The sequence below is a fragment of the Dromiciops gliroides genome, chromosome 2, assembly GCF_019393635.1.
Source record: "Dromiciops gliroides isolate mDroGli1 chromosome 2, mDroGli1.pri, whole genome shotgun sequence".
Taxonomy (NCBI): Eukaryota; Metazoa; Chordata; class Mammalia; order Microbiotheria; family Microbiotheriidae; genus Dromiciops; species Dromiciops gliroides.
Window position 1 is genome coordinate 413,644,176 of NC_057862.1, and position 21,275 is coordinate 413,665,450.

General features: G+C 39.4%; 1 protein-coding gene across 10 annotated transcripts in view; it reads left to right on the top strand.

The window, feature by feature from the left end:
- ZNF536 (zinc finger protein 536) overlaps nucleotides 1-21,275 on the top strand; it is a 619,087-nt gene that overhangs the window by 458,689 nt on the left and 139,123 nt on the right. The window lies entirely within an intron of this gene.

Below are 21,275 nucleotides of genomic sequence, written 5' to 3' on the forward strand. Positions count from 1 at the left end.
TGTGCTACCTATGTGCAAAAGCACAGTGTTAGGTGTTGAGTATATGAAAATTAAAAAAAAAACAGTCCCTGCCCTCAAGGAGCTTATATTCTATGGAAGATACACTATTTCCACTGATAAGCCAATCTAAAATATGGATACATAAGGTTAAGCTTATGGTGAAAAAACTTCATTCTATGTCAGCTGAAGATGACTGATGGGTGCTGGTTCTGTTCTAATTATTTCTTGTGTGTGATCTGTCAACTAAGAACATCAAGGTAGAGTCCATTTTCCTTTTATGTACATTCATTAGCAATCAAAGCTCAAGGCTGGCCATATAATATTGTTGTTGTTCAGATGTTTCAGTCATATCCAACTCTTTGTGATCCCATTTGGGGTTTTCTTGGCAAAGATACTGGAATGGTTTGCCATTTCCTTCTCCAGTTCATTTTACAGATGAGGAACTGAAGCCAATAGGGTTAAGTGACTTGCCTAGAGTCACACAGCTAGTTAAGTATATGAGGCCATATTTAAATTTACAAAGATGAACCTTCTGGACTCCAGGTTTGGCACTCTATCCACTGTGCCACCTATCTGTCCAGGGCATATAATGGGTTCTCTCTAAATTTTTGATTAATTGATTGATTGGTTGATATAATCAAATACCCAGATTCCCTTGTAGCTTGAATGACTAGGACAAAAAAGATGTGTTGGTGTTACAACTAGAAACCCACAAGTTCTGTGCTAGTGGTGTTGACTTCTCTAGCTACCTAGACATGAAAGATGTTATTTTCCTTGGAGCCCACATCCAGCCCTGTCTTTTGTAAAAGAGGTTATTGCAAAATTTCTTGTGTTAACAGTATGACCCCACTCTGGTTGCTTGTATGTCCTGCAACAAAACATTTCCCAAATGGTACCCCCGGCTGTAAATAGAGATACCAAAAGAAAATTTTGATGCTAGCAAATATTCAATATTCAATTATGTATGTACAAAAATACTATGTAGTATTTAGTTTGGTATGAAAATGAGCTTAGTTTCTTCTATTTTGCTCAAAAACAATTCTTGACCCCTTTTATTCCATTATTTTATTCCCACAGAATTTATGGGTTCTAAAAGAAATATATTTGGGTTCTACTCATATATTGGGAAGGCCAGGTGGTACAGTGAAAAATTTTGGATCTGGAGACAGATGTAGATTTGAATCCTCAATTTCTGGAATGATGTTAGGTAAATTACTTTAACCTCTCTGGGACTCTAGAGAAACAGTGTATTTTAATGGATAGAAGGATGGTTTTAGAAGCAGGAAGATGTGGGTCTATATTTCACATGTAACACTACACATCTGACCTTGGGCAATTCACTTAAATGCTCTATGCCTCAGTTTTCTCATCTGTAAAAAGTGAAGACTGGAGTAAATGACCTCTAAGTCCCTTTCTGGTTTGAAATCTATGATCCTTTAATCAGTTTCATCATCTATAAAACAAAAGGGTTGGATAAGGTACTCTCTAAGTTTCCTTCCTCTGATCTTCTTTCAATCCAAAAAACCAAAATGTTCTGTGACCAAATTCATTTGGGAAATGTTGACCTCCAGTACTTAGATATGATATCTCATCACCTCATCTGCTTCAGTTATCTAACAAAAGAAACAAGATGCTATATGCAAACACTCACTCAGAAAGGCCAAGGAGAATGTGGGTCTGGGAGTCCTTGGAACCTATGAAAAACTTTTTTTTAAAGCATATTTTGAAATCCAGGCCTACACAGCAGCAATTGTTTGGATTATTCAAGAGTCTGGGGCTCTTTCCTTAAGTATCTTGGTAATGCTGATAAATACATGGAAGAAATGTAATATGAATGACCCATAGAGTTCATAAATGGATATAGACATACATACGGAGATAGAATAGGGACTTGCTCTGTGATTTCCTTGATATAGGGGGAACTCCCAGTGGAGGTTGTCACCATTTTTTGCAATTTATAGACTTAGTGAATTATCTAGAACACTGATAATGTCAATGATTTGCACAGGATAGACAGTCAGAAGCAAGATTTGAAACCAGGTCTTACTGACTTTAAGAATACCTGTCTCAGGGGGCAGCTAGGTGGCGCAGTGGATAAAGCACTGGCCCTGGATTCAGGAGGACCTGAGTTCAAAGCCAGCTTCAGACACTTGACACTTACTAGCTGTGTGACCCTGGGCAAGTCACTTAACCCTCACTGCCCTGCAAAAAAAAAAAAAAAAGAATACCTGTCTCAGGGCAGCTAGGTGGCACAAGAGGATAGAGCATTGACCCTGGAGTCAGGAGTACCTGAGTTCAAATCTGGCCTCAGACACTTGACACTTATTAGCTGTGTGACCTTGGGCAAGTCACTTAACCCCAATTGCCTCATTTAAAAAACAAAACAAACAAAAAAAAGAGTACCTTTCTCTTTATCTCTGTTTCTGTCTCTTTCTCTGCTTCTGTTTTTGTCTCTCTGTCTCTATCTCTCTATATGTCTCTGGCTGTCTCTACCCCCTCCCTCTCTCTCTCTCTCTCTCTCTCTCTCTCTCTCTCTCTCTCTCTCTCTCTCTCTCTCTCTCTCTTTTCTCTGTCTCTCCTTCTATTTGTTTCTTTCTCTCTCTCCCTCTCCCTCCTTCCCTACCTCCTTCTTTTTCTCAGTCTCTCTCTCTCTCTCTCTCTCTCTCTCTCTCTCTCTCTCTCTCTCTCCTTCTGTCTCTGTTTCTCTCTGAACTCCCTTTATAGAAACTCCCACCACCAATACAGATTACCACATTACCCACTTTACCTGTAATTTATAGTCTAAGAGAGGTACCGAGAGTTTAAATAATTTGCCCTGGGTCATACAGGCAGCATATGTCAGAGGCAGAATAGGTTTTCCAGAATCCAAGTCTTCCTGACTGCAGGGTCAGTCTCCTCCTATCTATTATTCCATGCTGTCTCTCAATGTCTATATATACAGCTCCAATTAATCATGTAATAACAAATTTTCTACTTTGAATAATGCCAAGTGTACACAAATAGACTGTGACAAAACATTCTCTTCAATCCACTGCTCTAAGGTAAAAAAAAAAATGCCAGTTTTCATTATTTTAATCTTAAAAGCATCTCCCATTTGTTTCCTGACTTAAATATTTCGCTAATTTCCTAAGGAATTCATTCATTCCCTTCCTCATCCACTTCAATTATAATAATTAGCCCCCTCTCTATAGCTTTTTCCCTCTGTATAGTGCTTTGCACACTGTGAATGAAGCACCTTCCTCACAAACCTTCAGCAAATTCATGTTGTTGGGCAAAGGCGTCAGGGTCAACTCTCCTGATACAACCCAGGGAAATTTACAGATTGAACTCTTCAAACTTCCTCAGTTCAAAACCATGTACAGGCCTAGGTTCTTTTTTAATCACATGAAAAATGATAGCTACAAGTAAAGTATTGAATTTTGGCAACAATGCCCGGACAGATGAGTACCTGATGAGATTCTATGAATTTTACAAAGACCATTTGTCTTGTCTTTTCCTAGCAACCTTGAAGTATTTAAACATATTCATGGACTCTTTTGCGAACTGAAAAGGCTTTTGATTTTTTTTTTTTTGGTTTGCCTGTAAGTCATAGGACACCCTCAAAAATAGAATAATCAGATAATCATCTTGAGTTTTAGTCTCACAGACATACATACAGATACACACACAATTTTGTCATTAAGTAGCTCTAACAAAGCAAATTCTGAAACTAGATCTCCATTTTACCTCAAACTAGGAGCTTCAGCCACAATGACTGAAGAACATTTTTTAATAAAGTCCTAAAGACCAAGTATCATGCAATGTCGTATCCAAGGCCAGGATTTAGGGAAAATGCCTTTACCTACCTTACTCTTTCCCCTACAAACCTAGTAATTCCTTAAATCTAACAAGTGCAGTTTGAGAAACAAACATCTTCTGTGTATCTAATACACAATTTCACCCCCCTGTAAGGGTAGGGACTGTGCCTTATTCATTGATTTATCCTTCACAACACCTAGTACAACCCTTGGCACTTTAATAAATAGATACTGAGTTTATAAAGTGATAGGGTCCATTTGCCTCACACTATAGGTGGGAAAACTGAGGCCCAGAGAAAATATGTGCCCATAGTCACACAGGGAGTCAACAGAAGTTCCCAAAACAGAATTCAGCTAATATGCTTCTTCTCAGAACAAGGCTTAATCCATTAGACTGTGATCATTAGACATCCAGGTGTGTGTAGCATTAGAGAAAAGATGGGTTCTCAAAAAAGATTACACAAATAACATTTTATAACTTAAGTCATAAGACCATAGAGATCTCTCCATGTCTAGGAGAGAATTTAGAATTTAGAGTTCATTTAGTCTAAAAACCTCTTTTTAGGAAATTTTGGCCCCAGAAGGTTAAGTGACAAGCCAAGTTCCTTCAGATAGGATGCATCAGAAGTGGAATTTGAACCCAGGGTCCTCTTACTTCAAAGTCAATTCTATTTTAACTTTTTCATAATTGACTTACTGTCTCATTTCATAGTTTCTTTACCTTTATTTATTACCCATCTTCCAAGAGTAGTGGTTCCTGAGCTCAGTTCATTTCCCTCTTCTTCCCTGCCCTTCTTGTAATATGATCAGTGTAAACAGTCATATTTAAGGGAATTCTGCTTTGATAAATTTCTTCTTCTGGGGCAATTTTTTGACTATAGGGTCACATAGTGAATGAATGAATGAACAAATGAATGAATGAATGTATGAACCAAGAACAAATGATTAGAAATTCATCTGGGTGAATTACTGTTCCATGGCAAGAGGCATACTAGGAGAAAGGAATTATCCTGCTTCTATTCCTTATTACTTAGGAAGGGTTTCATTCATTGAAAAGAGGCTCCTGACCTTTGCATAGAAGGAATTTGTGGGAGAGAGATTTAAGCTAGAGATTGGAGACAAAGATCCATAAAAGAGATCCAGAAGGGGAATGGCTCTTTTTCTTTTCTAAGAAGCAATTCAGAATTATTTCCATCCTCTGAGAGGATAGCCCAGGAGAGACAAGCAGCCTGAGGTAGCCAGGCCTCTCTTTAGCTCTTTGCATGGTGAGAAAGAAGATCTTGAGAAGGAACAGTCAAAATCTGCAGGATATTGCCCTCAGCCGCGTCATCAAGGGGCCAGGCAGGGTAAACAGAACTAAGATAGCCCAGGCCCTGAATTGAGATGCAACTGATGGCCATTATATAATGGAGAAAAAATAGGGCTCGATACAATGGTGCTTAAATGTGGTCACTGGTTAGCAGTACAGAGGTAGAAAATACCATGGACCTCTCAAAGTGTTATGCAAGAAGATTTAAGCTCATTGGATCCTAGCATCACAGAGCTGGACAAAACCTTATCTGGTCCAACCTCCAACCTCATTGAAGAAAGAGCAGTGTTGCATGGGGGCAAGAACATGGGAATTAGAGTCTAAGAACTAGGTTTCTCTCTTGGCTCTTCTATTCTGGGCAAATACTCCCCTTGCCTATACTTCAGTTACCTCATCATTAAGAGAGAGCTAGATGGTTCAGTGCAGAGAGTACTGGGCCTGGAGTAAAAAACATGAATTTAAATCCTACTTCAGAAGGTAATTGTATGACCCTAGCTGAATCATTTAACCTCTGCTTGTCTCAGTTTCCTCAACTGTAAAATGGGGAATAATGAAAACACCTATGTTCCAGGATTGTTGTGAGAATCAAATGAGATCATAATTGTGAAGCACTTAATATGTGCCTGGCACATAGTAGATGCTATATAAATAATGCCAGCTATTATTAATTATTACTAGTAGTAATACCAAAACAAAGGAGTTTGAAATAAATGGTATCTTTCACATCTATATTCCATATATGTCCACTATGGCATCCCTGAAAGAGGATCACACGAACACCCTCATTTACTGAGGCAAAGATAAAAATCTGGTCTTCCATTTCATAGACTCAAGAATTGCCACCAAACAAACTGATAAACAATGGCCTATGTGAGTGAAAAACAAAACAACTGAAGGCACCTAGAGGCAGTGAATGAGAACAGGTGTGGATTTATTCATGATTTCAATAGCAACCAGCAGATACAAGTCAGCCTCATAGTTACACTTAGGGGCCTTCTGACCCAATCCCTGTGAAAATTCAATAGCAGCACCAATGCATGCTACATTGTCATCTACTCCTTCTGTGAAATCACAGAGCGTTTCTGAAAATTTCAGTTGGAAATCATCTGTGACAATCTCGTCCAGCACGTACCTGCTCATAAATCCCTTCTACACCATCCCCCAAGTGGTCAGCCAGGCTTTGATTGAAGACCCGAGTGAGGGAAATGTTATTACCTCCTGGGGAAGCCCAATCTGCTTTAGAACACTTCTAATTGTTAATAAGAATAGCTCTAATTGTTAATAAGTTTTTCTATAATCAAGCCTAAATCTGCCTCTCTGTAACTTTTGTCCATTTTTATTAATTCTTCCCTCAGCAATCTAGCAGGATAAATCCATTCTGTTAGCTATAGGCCTTTAGATGCTGGAAGACAGCTCTCATGTCCCCTCCCCCCTCCCCATCCCCCCATTCCCCCACCTGTCAGCCTGTCTAGGGAGGAGGCAAGGGCAGCAACTTGGTCATATGGCAAATGAAATGACCCCTAAAATCCACAGAACTGGTCAGAGTACTTGATCTCTTTCTTCTGTAAGCAAGTGCATCAGAACATTTCCCTCTGAGATGCTGTCCCAAAGTTTAGATTGGGAGAATGAATCACCCAGGTTCCCAGGGCTCACATGAGCAGTGGCATGAGGGGAACTGCTAATGCAGGGACATTCTCAGGTTTGCCTTCACAGTCTGATGGAAGAGCCTATGCCTTAATGGTCCTGATCAATATCAATTATGTGTAAAACCCGATGCTGTCTGTGCTAAGGTGCAGCCATGACCCAGGGAATTCAGAGAGCAGAGAGGCGATGCGCTGTCATCGGACTTTAATAATGCATTTGAAAAAGCTGCAAATGCAATAAGGAATTTTCATAATGGATGAAAAGAAAAAAAAAAAGACCCGGACGTGTCACCAACCAAAATATAAACACAGGGCCAGTTGGAATCAGAAATACTGCAAAGTGTCTGTGTGATCTGTCTAGCAGCATACATTTAATTGATCAATAATCAATCAATAGACATTTATTAAGCTCCTATTATGTGCCAGGCACTGTGCTAAGTGCTGGCCATTTATTAGGCATCTACTATGTGTAAGTCACATTCCAGGTCCTGGGATACAAAGATAAAATGAAAAACAATCTCTTGCCCTCAAGGAGCTTACAAATCACTAATGTAATGTGATGGCCTCAAATCAATTCATTTTAATTTAGCGAACATTGTTTTGAGTACCTGCTCTGAGTAGGAATTATAGAGACTATCAAGATAAATTAAGCTCTATTGTTGTTCTCAAGGAAATGACAACTTAGCAAAACCTTTAACTGTAGTATAAAATCAGAATGACAACAACAACAACAACAACAATAATAATAGCTCAAATATAAATAGCATTTTAAAGTTTTACAAAACACCTCCTCAGAGGAAGCTAGGTGGCACAATGGAGCAAACACTGGGCCTGGAGTCAGGAAGAGCTGAATTTGAATCCAGTCTCAGATACTTATGACCTGTGTGACCCTTCACAAGTCTCTTAACTGCTGTTTGCCTCAATTTCTTCATCTGTAAAGTGGGTAATAATAACATCTGCCTCTCAGGGTTGTTGTGAGAACCAAATGAGATAATATGTATAAAGTGATTTGGTAGGCGCTTACTCAATACTTGTTTTCTCCTCCACCCCCATCCCCCATAAAAGAACCCAATATGGTAAGTAGGATGAGTATTATTATCCTTATTTTACAAATAACTTAAACTGGTTTTCACAGAAGTTACAGGGATTCACAGCTAGTTATTAAGTTATAAAAGGCTGGGATTCAAACTCTCCTGCCTTTAAGTCCTGCACTGATCCCAGTGACCAGGATGCTAATCAAAGCTTTAAGAGACCTTAAAGTCCCCTGCCATTTAACATTTGAGGCAAGAGAAAGGAGAAGGGACTTGTCCAAGGTCACTTGGCAATGAAGAAATAAAGATTTTAGTCTTAGTTCTACGGCTGGTCTCTTGTCTAGTGACTTTTTCTACTATTTCACATCTGGGAAGCAACATTAAATAGCAAAATATCTCAGAAAGAAAAGCAATTAAGGGCTTAAGACCTGTAGTTGTTTGCATTTTCCACATATCAAAGTCAAATAAGGCCTGGGGCCCTGCAACTCTTCATTGGAAGCATTGCCTTTATTGCTTCTCTCCACTGGGTACTAGCCATGGGCCCAGGCAAATGGTGTTGGAATATGGGAGCGGGAACGCAGATGTGCAAGGGCGATATTTTGTATGTATAATGCCTACTTGACACTGATCACAATGCTTAGCCATCAGTTAAATATGAATTGTTGTGCAGATGACAAAAAAAGCTACCATTACCTGACAAATTTCCATCAGAGCCCCAACGCCTATCATTCACACATTTTTCCTTTTTTGCATGTAGAGGAGTCAAAACTTCTGAGTGACTTTAAAAATACTGCTACAAGATCACATTTCAGATCAAAAGTCTTCCCATGTCAGTAAGAGAATATTGTACTTTGAAAACCCAGTAGGTAAAGGAACTGAAGCCAATGCTGTGGATGAGTGATAACTTACTATTCTCCATTGACATGGGCAAAATCTGTACACTGTGTGATTTTGACCTAATCAAGGTGGCTTGTGAATTGGAGGAAAAAAAGATTCTTGAAGATTTCCAAAGTAATTTAATTACATTTTCCCACTAATATTTCCTTTTCCAAGAGCTGCCTATCTTTTTCAAGTGAATGGCAATTTCTCTTGAGGCATATAGCCACAGGACCTCTTTTGACAGCTGTCATTTCAAAACCTGTCCTGTAGGTTCCAGAAACTGCTGCTAGGACTGGGCTGACAACAGAGTGTTCACACTGAGGAAAAAAAGGGCATTGAGGAGAAAAAACTAGAGTTCATGTGGGTGTGGGCTGAAAGCTCTTTAATTGGATAAGAGCATAGGTTACATGGAATTTACACAGCTGTCTAGAGGCCAGATATCCCTGTTTGCTGCCCACCCCTAGTTCATGGTCATAAATGCCTTGAGAAAGGCATAACTTGAGTTTTTCACAGTTTATGCCCAAGGACAAGAAGATTTTATGTTATTTACTATTTAGGAGGCATTTTAAACAAATAGCTTATCATTTTTTGTGAATTCAACTTAAAAGATAGAATTACCAGTTTATGATCCGCCCTGAGGAAGAAAAGCATCATTTGTAGAAGACAATGGTGACTCCATAATGCTCATTGCTGTATGATAGGAAAAGGTTTTCTAGCTTGGAGAGAGGGTGATAGAGTGTTTGGGCAAAAAGAATGACATTTTTGTTTTTTGTTTATGTGTGTATATTTCACACTCCTGGGTTACCTATATCACCCAAATTAACTTTTTCAGGAGCTTCTGGGCCTGATGTCAGGATTTTTAAAAAGTTTAAAATAAGCATCATTTACATTTGCTTTGATTATGTAAGTAAATATGTAATCCAAATTGCTTTTTGGCAAAACTCATTTTATTAATCTTTTGTCTTTACATCACAGTGATTTCTAATCCTTTTGCCCAACTGAACCCTTCAATGTAACAAAGAAAAATAATTAAACAAAAGCACCAAATATAGAAACCTTCTCTGAAAATATATACACTATGCTCTCCTAATGTCCTCTCACATCTCTACTAGGAAGGAGATTGTTTTTTGATGTCTCTTCTCTCAAACATTTATTGCTTTTTCCCTGTTACTTAGAGTTCAACTTCTTTTTTTGCTGAACTTTTCATTCATGTTGTTATAATCCTTGTAAATATTGTTCTTTTGGTTCTGCTTGTTTTTGCTTAGCATCTATTCATCCTAATCTTCCTATAGTTCTCTGAATTCCTCATGTTTCATCATTTTTTAAAATTTATTTATTTTTTTAGTGAGGCAATTGGGGTTAAGTGACTTGCCCAGGGTCACACAGCTAGTAAGTGTTAAGTGTCTGTGGCTGGATTTGAACTCAGGTACTCCTGACTCCAGGGCCGGTGCTCTATCCACTGCACCACCTAGCCGCCCCGTCATCATTTATTAATAAATATTAATAGATCATCACATTCATATGCCATCAATTTTTCAGTCACTCTCAGATTGATGGGCATCCACTTTGTTTCCTCAAGTTATTTTAAAGGAGAATCATACTCAGGGATCAAAGCAAATGAATAACATAGAGGCATTTATTCTAAAAATGTTTGAAATTATGGTTATAGAATTCTAGACCACAAAGGGACTTTAGAAATCATCTGATTCAGCTCTCTCGTTCAGTATAGGCTCCTGTCGAGGAGGAAACTGAGGAAAGGTGAAATAACTTCCCCAAGAACATATAGGTAGTGGTGGTGGTGGTGGTGGTGGTGGTGGTAGTGGCAGAGCAGCAAAAGCAGAACCAGAGGCAGCAGTAGTAATAATAATAATAAAAACTTCAAAATATAGAGACCTAATAGAAAAATTAAAACCATGTGGGGACAGGATGAGATTATATAATGTCTATTGATCTGTCTGCTTTTGGATTTGAATCAAGGATGCTTTCCTTTAGCCTATAGAGGCTGAGCTTACATTCTGATACTTCAGTTTAGCTATGAAAAATATTTATTTTATCTCTCATCATAATAGTCTATAGAACATCGAATGTAAAAGAATAATTGCAGGATAGTAACTTGTCCCTAGGGTATTTATATCTAGACTCCAGCAGAAAGATGAATGAACTCCAAAAATAATTGAAGGTTAAAAAATATATCAAAGTATGTAAAGCACTTTATATTTATTACTTTATTTGAGAGGCTAAAGAAACCCCAGTGTGGTAGGTGGTATAATGTTCATTTTACAGATGACAAAACCGAGGATTAGAAAGGTTAAGTAATTTGTCAACGTCCGTGCAGGTAGAATAGTCTCAGAGATAGGATTCTAATCCAATTCTTTCTTTCTCCAAATCCAATATACTATCACATTATGTCTCCTGCTTCACCTAAGTGGTATAGCCCTGCTTCCGGTATTCAGTGAGTTAATTATTAGAAGTAATTGGAGATCTCTAAATTGGAGTGATGAGAAATACTAGAGATGCTGAAGAAGGATGTCCCAAGAAGCTGCTGTGTTAACTGAAAAGTGAACCTGATACTAAGAAGTCAGCTTAACTCCATGTATCTCTTAGGAAGTGTCGTCCAGAAGAGACACAGGAGGAATGACCCCTGGAGAGAGCCTTTATAAGCTCTGGTGATCAGTGTCCCAACATCCACTTGCAGCAACAACTCAGATTCATGAGGAAGGCTACTCCTCCCTCTTTGTGTTCTAAAGAGTTACTTTGAGATACTTTCTTTGTTCATGTCACTCTATTGCTGTGGGCTCCAACATATATTCTGGTATATTTTTCCCCAGTTTCAGTCATCAGCGACCAGGCCTCAGATTTCACTTAGCCAGTTTTTACAAAGGTATATTACTTAGAAGACATAGCAGGAGCAGAAGTAGAAACCATTTCCTTCCTCACCCAGGGAACACTCTTCCCTGGAGTAAATGGGTTCAAAATTTAAGAAATATCTACAAAGCATTTTCCCCACAAATTCATTTCTAAATGAAGCATAGTGAATGAACAAATTGCTCCCTTCGGTAGGGCCCAGCATCTTCCCTGTGTGGTGAAACTGTTGCTGGGCTGGGGTCCCAGTCATTTTCTAAATTATGGCATGAACTTCAGCTCCTGGAACTCTGGTAGTTCTCCCAACCACTTGAAGTTCCCAAGGTCATAGCCTAGTATGTTCCATCTCCAATATCCCTTCATATATTAGAAAAAAATAGGCATGACAGGTTCAGGGAAAAAAAAACCACAAAGCAGGGCCATGTATTCAAAGCTGCATGTCAACCTAGGTAGATAGAATAGGCCAATGGCCCTCACATTACCTCTGTGATCAATAGAGGACCTTTCCCCACCTGTGAATCTTTTGTATGCACCCCCAGTTCTGGCTAAAATCAAAAATCAAATCAAAAAAGTCTACTTCTTCACCACATGGCTAGGGGAGAACCAGGCTCTCCATGACATCCTATCTCATACTTATAGAAGCAGGTTTGCCAGGACCTTACTGTGGTTTGGCAGAAATCAGAGCACCACCATATTCTGAGGATAGGCTTTTCATTGGTCGGTCTCTCACTATCTCTTTAGGCTGTTATGAAGACAAGATAGTAGGTAGACCTAACTGTAATAGGGAAAAAAGAGTCTAATTTTATGCTATGCATTAGAATAGCTGACTAGATTTTTATGGGCCTGTGTCCATTAAGAACACACCTTAAACAGCCCTTTACTAATTGATAGGCCGAAACTACACTTTGGTTTAGTTCTGATCTTCAGGGACTGAAACATTTTCCCTGTGGCAAATGGTCAACAAAATAAACAACCGTGATTCTTTCCATCAACATAGCTTGGGCCATGGGAATTTTCAGTGGCTGCCCACACACAATTGGCAGTGCCCAAAGGAGCTGCTAACACAGCCTCAGCTTCCTGAAAAGAAAGGTGGTACATGAGTTAATCTACTCATCTGAGATTTGGCTATGACTCAAACACTTCTAGATGTGTTTGGAAAGAATTACTGGGAATTTATTTCTTAAAAATCTAGCCCTCTAGCTTATTCTTCTGCATAGAAATCTCAAAAAGGCTTTTTCATTCATTCATTCATTAAATCAATCAATCAATTATTCAGTCATTCACCCAGTGGCTATTTATGGCGCATCTATTGTGATTCTTTGACTTATCGATTTTTATCCTGAAAGGAAGGATTTATACTGGATATCCATAACACAGTAGTATAATGGATAGATAGCTCTCCTCAAATCAGGAAGACTTGGGTTGATATCTACTCTCTGACATATGGTGACACTGGCCTATGGCATGTCATAACCTCTCAGTGTCCTAGGTAATTCTCTATGACTCTAAGTCTCAGAGAAGGGGTCAACCTGTATTAATAGAAGTTTCTTCATCTTGGACTTCCCTATACCAATGAATTACAGTTTCAGTCCCTATCCCTACCCCACCACAAACCCTTATACCCCAAGCATATTTGTAAACACCTCTTGGAGTCATCTCTCTCCCTCACTTTTGCTATCAAGTCTAATGCACTGCAGATATGTTGAGGACAAATATTTCTGGGATCTTGTAGGCACTCTGCAGTAGAGTACCTGGAGAGCCAAACTTCTCTAATTAAAAAAAAAAATCTCTAGAGAAATAGAGGTATTTAATGAGGACTATCAGGCATATGGACTACAGGGGAAATCCCTTCAAGCCAAGGGTATACTGAGCACTATCAAGTACATGGAAATTTCTGGCTTAGTCCAAGTATATAAATCTATCAAAAATCATTTCTATATGGTTTCGCTTAAGTGTTGTTGTTGTTTGGTTGATTGGTTGATTGTGGTTGTTATTCTGTAAGGAGGTGTTATTGAAAAGTCATTTCCATGTGAAAGAAATGTGGTAATAAAACATAAAAATAATTCTCCTACATAATGAATAGGGATTGGATCTTTGACTTCCTTGATATATGAAACTCCCCTATTGGGGATGTAAAATCCTTAATGATAATCCCATAAATAAAAGGAACATGGAACATAAGGACAGAAATGAACTATGATCCCATAGCTGTCCTAAAACCAGGAGGGCTTGCTGTGCACTCACCTGGGAAGGGTAGATTAACTTGGCACTATGCCTTTGCTCACCCTGAAGAGGGAGACAGATGAGGAGCATTAATTCTGGGTTCTCCTCCTCAACCAGAATGGAAGAGAAAGAATAAGAGAACAGAGCCCACATATTACTGTTCTACTGGCTACCAGGCAGAGCTCTAATCAGGAATTCTTTCACCTGGATTATAATCAGTTAAGTGGGGTTGAAAAGGGGCAGAGGGAAGGCCAGTGGCATACTGGATGATGCCATCGTAGGTGTAACTATGCCAGGAATCAGGGCAGCTCCCAAAGAGTCTGGCCTAGACTTCCTTGAGGACTAGGGGAAAGGAGGGTCCTAAAAGAGGGATGCCAAGGAGATGGGACTCAGAGGTTGGCAGCTGGTGGCCAGACAAATGAACATGATGTTGCCTATTGGAGGTCTATAAAAGGAGAAATGAAGCATATTGATGATGATATCTGGACTGCAAGGTAGAAACAGATTATATTCACCTCTGTAAATGTCAGTGCCCTAGGGAAGAGCCCTTGCTCATCCTTCCTTCCTTACAGATGTGTGGCCCAATACAGAAAAGAATGAAGGCAGTTCATCTGTCCTGGCCAACCTGGAGCAAGCCAAAATGATTCCAAAAGACATGCGACTTGAAGTCCTGCCTACTACTTCTGGTCAAACCAGGTTAGATAGCCCATGACCTATTTCTTCTTGTTAGTATTTAGGCCTGCTTCTCCTAATAGGGTTAGTGGCTATATCTTATTTCTTGCATTGCAAGCTTTGCCAGATAGGAAGGTCAATGGATGTCTTCAAAGGAGTCAATGGTGAATCCAGGGAATCCTGTCATCAGCCCTTGACCTGGCAGGGGCCAAAGGGAGAGGTGGAGAGCAGGAATGATTCATTCTGTTTCTATTTCTGTTCCAGATAGCTAGAAGACAACTTGGTATCGGTTGTTCATTATGATATTTCCAAGAATGGCTGAGTCAGCAGGCTCTTAATATCCAGATAGTCAGTCAGTTGCCATGTGTTGTCAATTCTCTGACCCCACCCACCCTGCCGACCAGCTCTCAATTGACACAGCATCTTTTGCTTTTATAAGATTATAGATTTAAAGTTAGAAGAGATATTTATCATCATCATCTTTTCCAATACTTTCATTTTTACAAATGAAGATACAGGGGCAGGGAGGTTAAATGAATTACCTAAGGTCACACAGGTATTTGAAGGCAAGTGTCCTGATTCCAGAGACTATGTTCTTTCTACTATATTCTCCATGTATAAAGATCTTTCCTTTAACTCAACAGATTGTCCACTAGAGGCAGGCAACATGGGCCCTGAATTCATTTATTATCTTTCTCTCAATTTATAGGGATGGGGATTAAACCTGTGATTTCATTGCCATAGGTATCTCCCAGAGAAGGAAACTCCCTCTACTAATGTTGGCTGGTACCTTATCTTCTTGGAGAGTTTCCTAGGGAACAAAGAGATTTAAGTGACTTGCCCAGGGTCACACATTCAATACCTTTTAGAGGCTAGGCTTGAACCTAGGATTTAATGGCTTTACGACCAGCTCCCTATACACCACATTACATTGCTGCTTCTCACAATGCATCTTCATTCATATCACCATTAATTTTGTCATAATGTATATGGCCATGGAACAAATCTAAAGTACAGGAGAGCATGAAGCTAGAAGGACCTGGAGGCCACTCAGTTTACAAACCAGGCATCACAGAAAAGCTGTCCTTTGGCCCCTCTTACACTTCTTATTAGAGTACATTAAACCCCTTTGCTCTGTTCAGTTGACAAAGGCAGAAATAAAAGAGGTCCTTTCTAATATGCAGGCATATAAACTATGTTTGTACACTTTCCACATAATCCCTAATTACTTCAATACTTTTATGTGTAAAGAGCTTTGACTGCATTTCTGAATACTTAGTAAACTGAATAAATCAGAAATTATTCCTCTCTCTAATATGGGGCAATATATGTAGAGGAGGATTAACTTTAAGATTGGTGACATGGCCCATATTATTGTTGAATAAATTTCCTTGGAGTCATTGATCCACTGAGTGTCAAATAAAATGTGATACCCACAAAATTCATGTATGACCCTGACATTTTTCCAGTACTTAAAGTAATTGCCCTTCTGTTTAATAACAGTGTTTATAAAATTACTTTCTGATTGGCTAGGTTCGTGGCACACTTGTGTCAATAATCTGCTGCAAATATATGCCCATGGCCTTTGGCCTTGGTTTTCAAAATAATTTTCATCTCAAGCATGAATTGGTGGCAAGAGCACAGAACTGGGAGTCAAGGTTGTTTGATGCCAACGTCCTATTGCTATCTGATCCTGGGAATGCTAGCATCTTTACTTCTCTTTCTCATTGCTCAGCAATGACCTGGAGAGGGGGCTCATTGCCATTCCTAGAGGAATAGGTCGTAATAGAGAATGGGAGAGGATTTGCAAGATGGAGTAAAAGATAGGCTCCTCTTGTTGAATGTAAGCTCCTTAAGGGTAGGAGTTACTGGTTTTTTTTTCTTTGTTTTCCCAGAGCCTAGCACAGAGTAGTGCCTTGCACATAGTAGGCAATTAATAAATACTTGCTGAATAAACGCACAGTCCTCTTAAAAGAGGCATAGCAAGATCAGTTTAAATCACTTAAACCTTTGATGCAATTCTGTGAGTATTGTTGCCTATATCAACACTATGATTTTCCTTATGTCACCAACCTAAGGAAACCAACGCTTAGAGGATGGTGGGCTGGACTTGGAATCAAGACAACCTTAGGTCAAATCCTCACTTTCTAATTGTGTGAGACCTACTAATTGTGTAACTCTGGGCAAGTTGCTTAACTTCAGCTCCTCATTTGTAAAATGAGGGGATTGGACTCCAAGGTCATGTCTATCTCTGACTCTAAGATCTATAGTCTTTTTTCTTTCTTTTTTTCCCCTCAGGGCAATGAGGGTTAAGTGACTTGCCCAGGGTCACAAAGCTAGTTAAGTGTCAAGTGTCTAAACTGGATTTGAACTCTGGTGCTCCTGAATCCAAGGCCAGTGCTTTATCCACTGCGCCACCTAGCTGCCCCTAGATCTATAGTCTTTAAAGCAACCTCCCAAATAAAGGAATCTTTACCCTTTTTTCTTCATTGCTAGCCTCATTGGAACTTTTTGAAGGGAGTCACTTTTACTTAAATATTTGTTGAAGGATCCATAGTTTATTGGATACAGTTCATACAAGTAGCCCTTGAAATTGAGCTATAATGACCGCCACACAAAGGACCCATGCTGATGTGGATTTGTTAGGGGGCAGTAGATGAAAGTAGAGATAGAAAAATTCTTCTGGAAAATCAACCACTCAAACCACAAATATTTATTATGTACCTGCTATGTACAGGATATTATGTGAAGCCCTGAGGATATCAATTCAGAAATCAAACCGCCCCCATCCTTTTGGAAGCTCACATTCTTTTGGGGGAGACAATACACACACATACAAAATATGTATTCAATAAATGAGGTAATTTTTTAAGGAAGAGGGGACTAGTCGCTGGGGAAATGAGGAAAGGCCTTCTGTAGGATGTAGCCTTTGAGACAGGCTTTGAAAGAAAGTTGGGATTTTACTGGGCAGAGGTCAGTAGGGAATGCACGCTCTGCATAGGGACAAAGCCATGGAGGTAGGAGTTGGAGGGTTGTGTGTGAGGAAAAGCAATTGGCTTGATTTGTCTGGATTATGGAGGGCCTTCCAGCTCTGAGATTTTATAATATTATGACTTGCTCTAGGGGATGAATTTCTAAATTTTAGAATTAAAAATTCATAGAATCACCTGGTTTGAAAGAAACCTCTGCCTGATAGGCTTGAATCACTTCAGGGGGTGTTAGGAACAAGGAGTGTTCCCCTTCAGTGTTGCTGAAGGAAACCCACTTTATTTTGTTCTCTGCTGCATGCTAAAAGCTATGGTGGGCTTTCCTGACCTCTATACTAGTTTTGGAAAGAGACAGCTGGGTATCTGAGGGTAGAGTTTTTGTACCACTCATTTTCAAATGTTGAAAGAACTATTTAGTTTTCAATCTGTGACAACAATGGCCTTTAAGATACCACTTCTAGGTGTCCAGTCAGGGACAGAATCCTGGGCTGACCCTGGGGTCAGGGGATTTTGATGCTCTAGCTCCTAGGGATGGAGTCCTCAAACAATGGATTTCATTCACCCTATTGGATTGATATCATACTTCTTTCAGGAAATTATCAAATCTCTCTGATTTTCAGTTTCTGAGTCTTTAAAATGGGGATAGTAATTGAAACATAACATGGTACAGTTGATGGAAAGCTAGACTTGGGGACAGAAAGACTTGGATTTAAATTCTACCACAGACACTTTTTTTTTTCTAGTTGTATGACCCCTGGGCAAATCACTTAACATTTCTGAGCTTTGTTTACCGTCATCTGCAAAATGGGGATACAAATTGATTGCATCATCAAGTATCAAATAAGATATTTTGTGTAAAGTGCTTTGCAATCCATAAAGTGCTACTTTAATATGAATTATTCTTGGAACACCCTGTGCCTCCCTCCACATACTTCTCCCCTTTTTATGTCTACCCCACCACCACCATATTATACTTTTTCTACTTATTACACAGAAGTCTGCTTTCAGCTAAGATACATAGCTCAGATGGACTCCTTCAAAAGAAAATATAGACAGATGAAATAAAAACAACAACTAGTATTGATTTATCTTTTGAGGCCCCGTCCCCATTTCCTTTGGCTTGGCCTAATTTCTACTTTGTTTGAAGGCATGTGGCTGGGACTGTGGTTATTTCCATGACTGACAAAAATTATCCTTCCTTTTGTTTTGTTCTAGATGTAGAAGGGCCAAAGAGAGCAGACCAAATACTTGAGTCCGTACTAATAAATGATTACTGGGTTCCTCACCCCTAGATCCTCCTCTGATCTTTTTCTTGGGTGAAACATAGTCAAAACTGTATGACCTAAAAAAAAAAAAAAAAGGGGGCAGCTAGGTGGCGCAGTGGATAGAGCACTGGCCCTGGAGTTAGGAGTACCTGAGTTCAAACCTGGCCTCAGACACTTAACACTTACTAGCTGTGTGACCCTGGGCAAGTCACTTAACCCTCATTGCCTCACTAAAAAACAAAACAAAACAAAAAACTGTATGACCATCTGTTCCCAAGCACCACTGCTAAGATGCTGTTTCTGGTCCAGACAATTCCTATTCATTTGGCCTGGTCTTCCTCCAGTCCTATCATGCTAAGTCTGACAGTTGGGCCTAGAGGCCTAGGATTTAGTATTTGGTGTTTCGAGTAGACAGTGAGAGCCTACTGTGTGCCCAGCGTTACCTTGGGTGCTGTGTGGAGACACAGGAAACTGAAGACATGACCTCCAGCCTGGAGGAATTTACAGATTCATTCTGGAAATAAGAAAATAGTGGATTATATGGGAAAGAATACTGTATGAGATACAGAACCTGGTTTCAAGTTCCAGCCTTGTCAACTACTAGCTGTGTGACCTTGGCCCCTATTCACTTTAGTCTCCTTGTGTGTAAGATATGGATACCAGCATATTTTTCTCTACACAGGCTTCATTTCTCCTCCAATTTTGACTCGAATAAAACAAATATGTGAAGTATAGTGTTATTTTTCAATGGATATCTATGTAGTAGGGTTTTTTCCCTCTTTCAAAGAAACTCCAATTTAAGTGTGTGGCCTAAATTCAAATTAAGATAGTAACATTTGTCCTACCTACATCACAGAACTGTAAGGATCAATGAGATAATGTACGTGAAAGTGTTTTTGTGAATTTAAGATGCTTCAAGTGTGATTTATTGTTATTGCTAGCAATAATATTATTAGTAATATTAAGAAAATAAACTATGATTAGGAACTGTCAGGAGTAAATAGAGACCAAAAGACATTGCTATAAAAGTTCGGAAGGAGATAATACAGCTGGGGTAGTCAGAAAAGGGCTCACGCAGGAGGCATGACTTGAAATGATCTATGACGGTTGGCTTGGTTTGGATTTGCTAAAAGAGGGGAAATAAATTTCTGTAATGTCAGATGAGGTGGTAATGCATAATGGGGGTAAGGCCTTCTTCATCACCCCCAAGCCATGTAATTAAAACCTAGGAGGAGCAGCCCAGGCATCATAGGACCATAGATCCTGATGAGACCTTAGAGAGATCTTCTAATCCAAACCTCATTTTAGAGATGAGGAAACTGAGACCCAAGAGGATTGAATGACTTGCCTAAGGTCACAAAGGTAGTAGCCATCAAAGGCAGAATTTGAACACAGATGCTCTGACTCCAGAGCCCATTCTTTTCCCTTTGTACCACTCTCCCAACTGCCATTGTTGGCTGGCCAACAATGAATGACGGATGCCCCACTTTGGTTCATTTCCACTGCATCTAAGTTAGCCATCATACCACAGTATTATACCAGGTGACTTTATATACTCAGGAAGGATGTGTTTCTCTAAACCTTTCACAAACAGTTCTCTCTCTCCCTCCCTCTCCCTCTCCCCCTCTCCCCCTCTCTCTCTCTCTCTCTCTCTCTCTCTCTCTCTCTCTCTCTCTCTCTCTCTCTCTCTCTCTCTCTCTCTCTCCTTGTGGGATTTTTCACATGTTTCTGCTGTTACAGAAAGGCTGCATGTCCCCACTTTCTGTGTTTGATTTCCATGTGCCACTGTGCATGAGTCTAAATGTCACCCACATGTAGAAAAGTGGCTGCACCCGAGACATCACGGTGAGATGTCTAAAGGGGTGTCAGCGGATTGGACAGGGTATAATTTCAGTCAATATGTTCTTGTCTTATTTTAGTTCAACATCATTTCCCAGTTGCAATTCTTTTGAATGACACAGAGAATGCAAAACAACATAAAAGGCCTGCCTGGAGGCAGATCTGTGTCCATGTAAAACTTTAATTATTCTTTTTGAATCCTATATAATAATGCACTACCCCAATTTCTTGCATAAAAGTCTGATGGGGAAAAAATTGTGTCACCTGTACAAGTGTTTTTATTTTGCGTGTGTATGAGATAGTCCTTATATTTTTAGAACAACTGAACAAAAGGAAGGCCTTCCCTAATCAAGAGTATTCTTTAGGTATGGTGCATCAGACCGTGTTTGTGATAAATTGAAAATAACTGCTCTTTTTTTTTAGTGACATTTAAAGCATTACACATACGTGTCTTTCAATGGCATTTTCTATATTTTTGCATATTAAAATGATAGTATTTAAAAGTGTTTAGTTGCCGTGTGACCTTGGATAAGTCTACTTGCCTACTTTGGACCTCAGTCTCTCCATCTGTGAGATGAGAGGTTTCAAATAATTGTTCTCTAAGGTCCCTTCTATCTCTAATGTGCTACAATTCCTATCAGTCAATCAATAAACATTTATCAAGTGCTTATCATGTGCCCAGCACTGTGGCTAACTGCTAGGGATTCAGAGACAAAAGTGAAACAATACCTATCTTCAAGGAAACATATCCTACTGGAGAAGACAAAA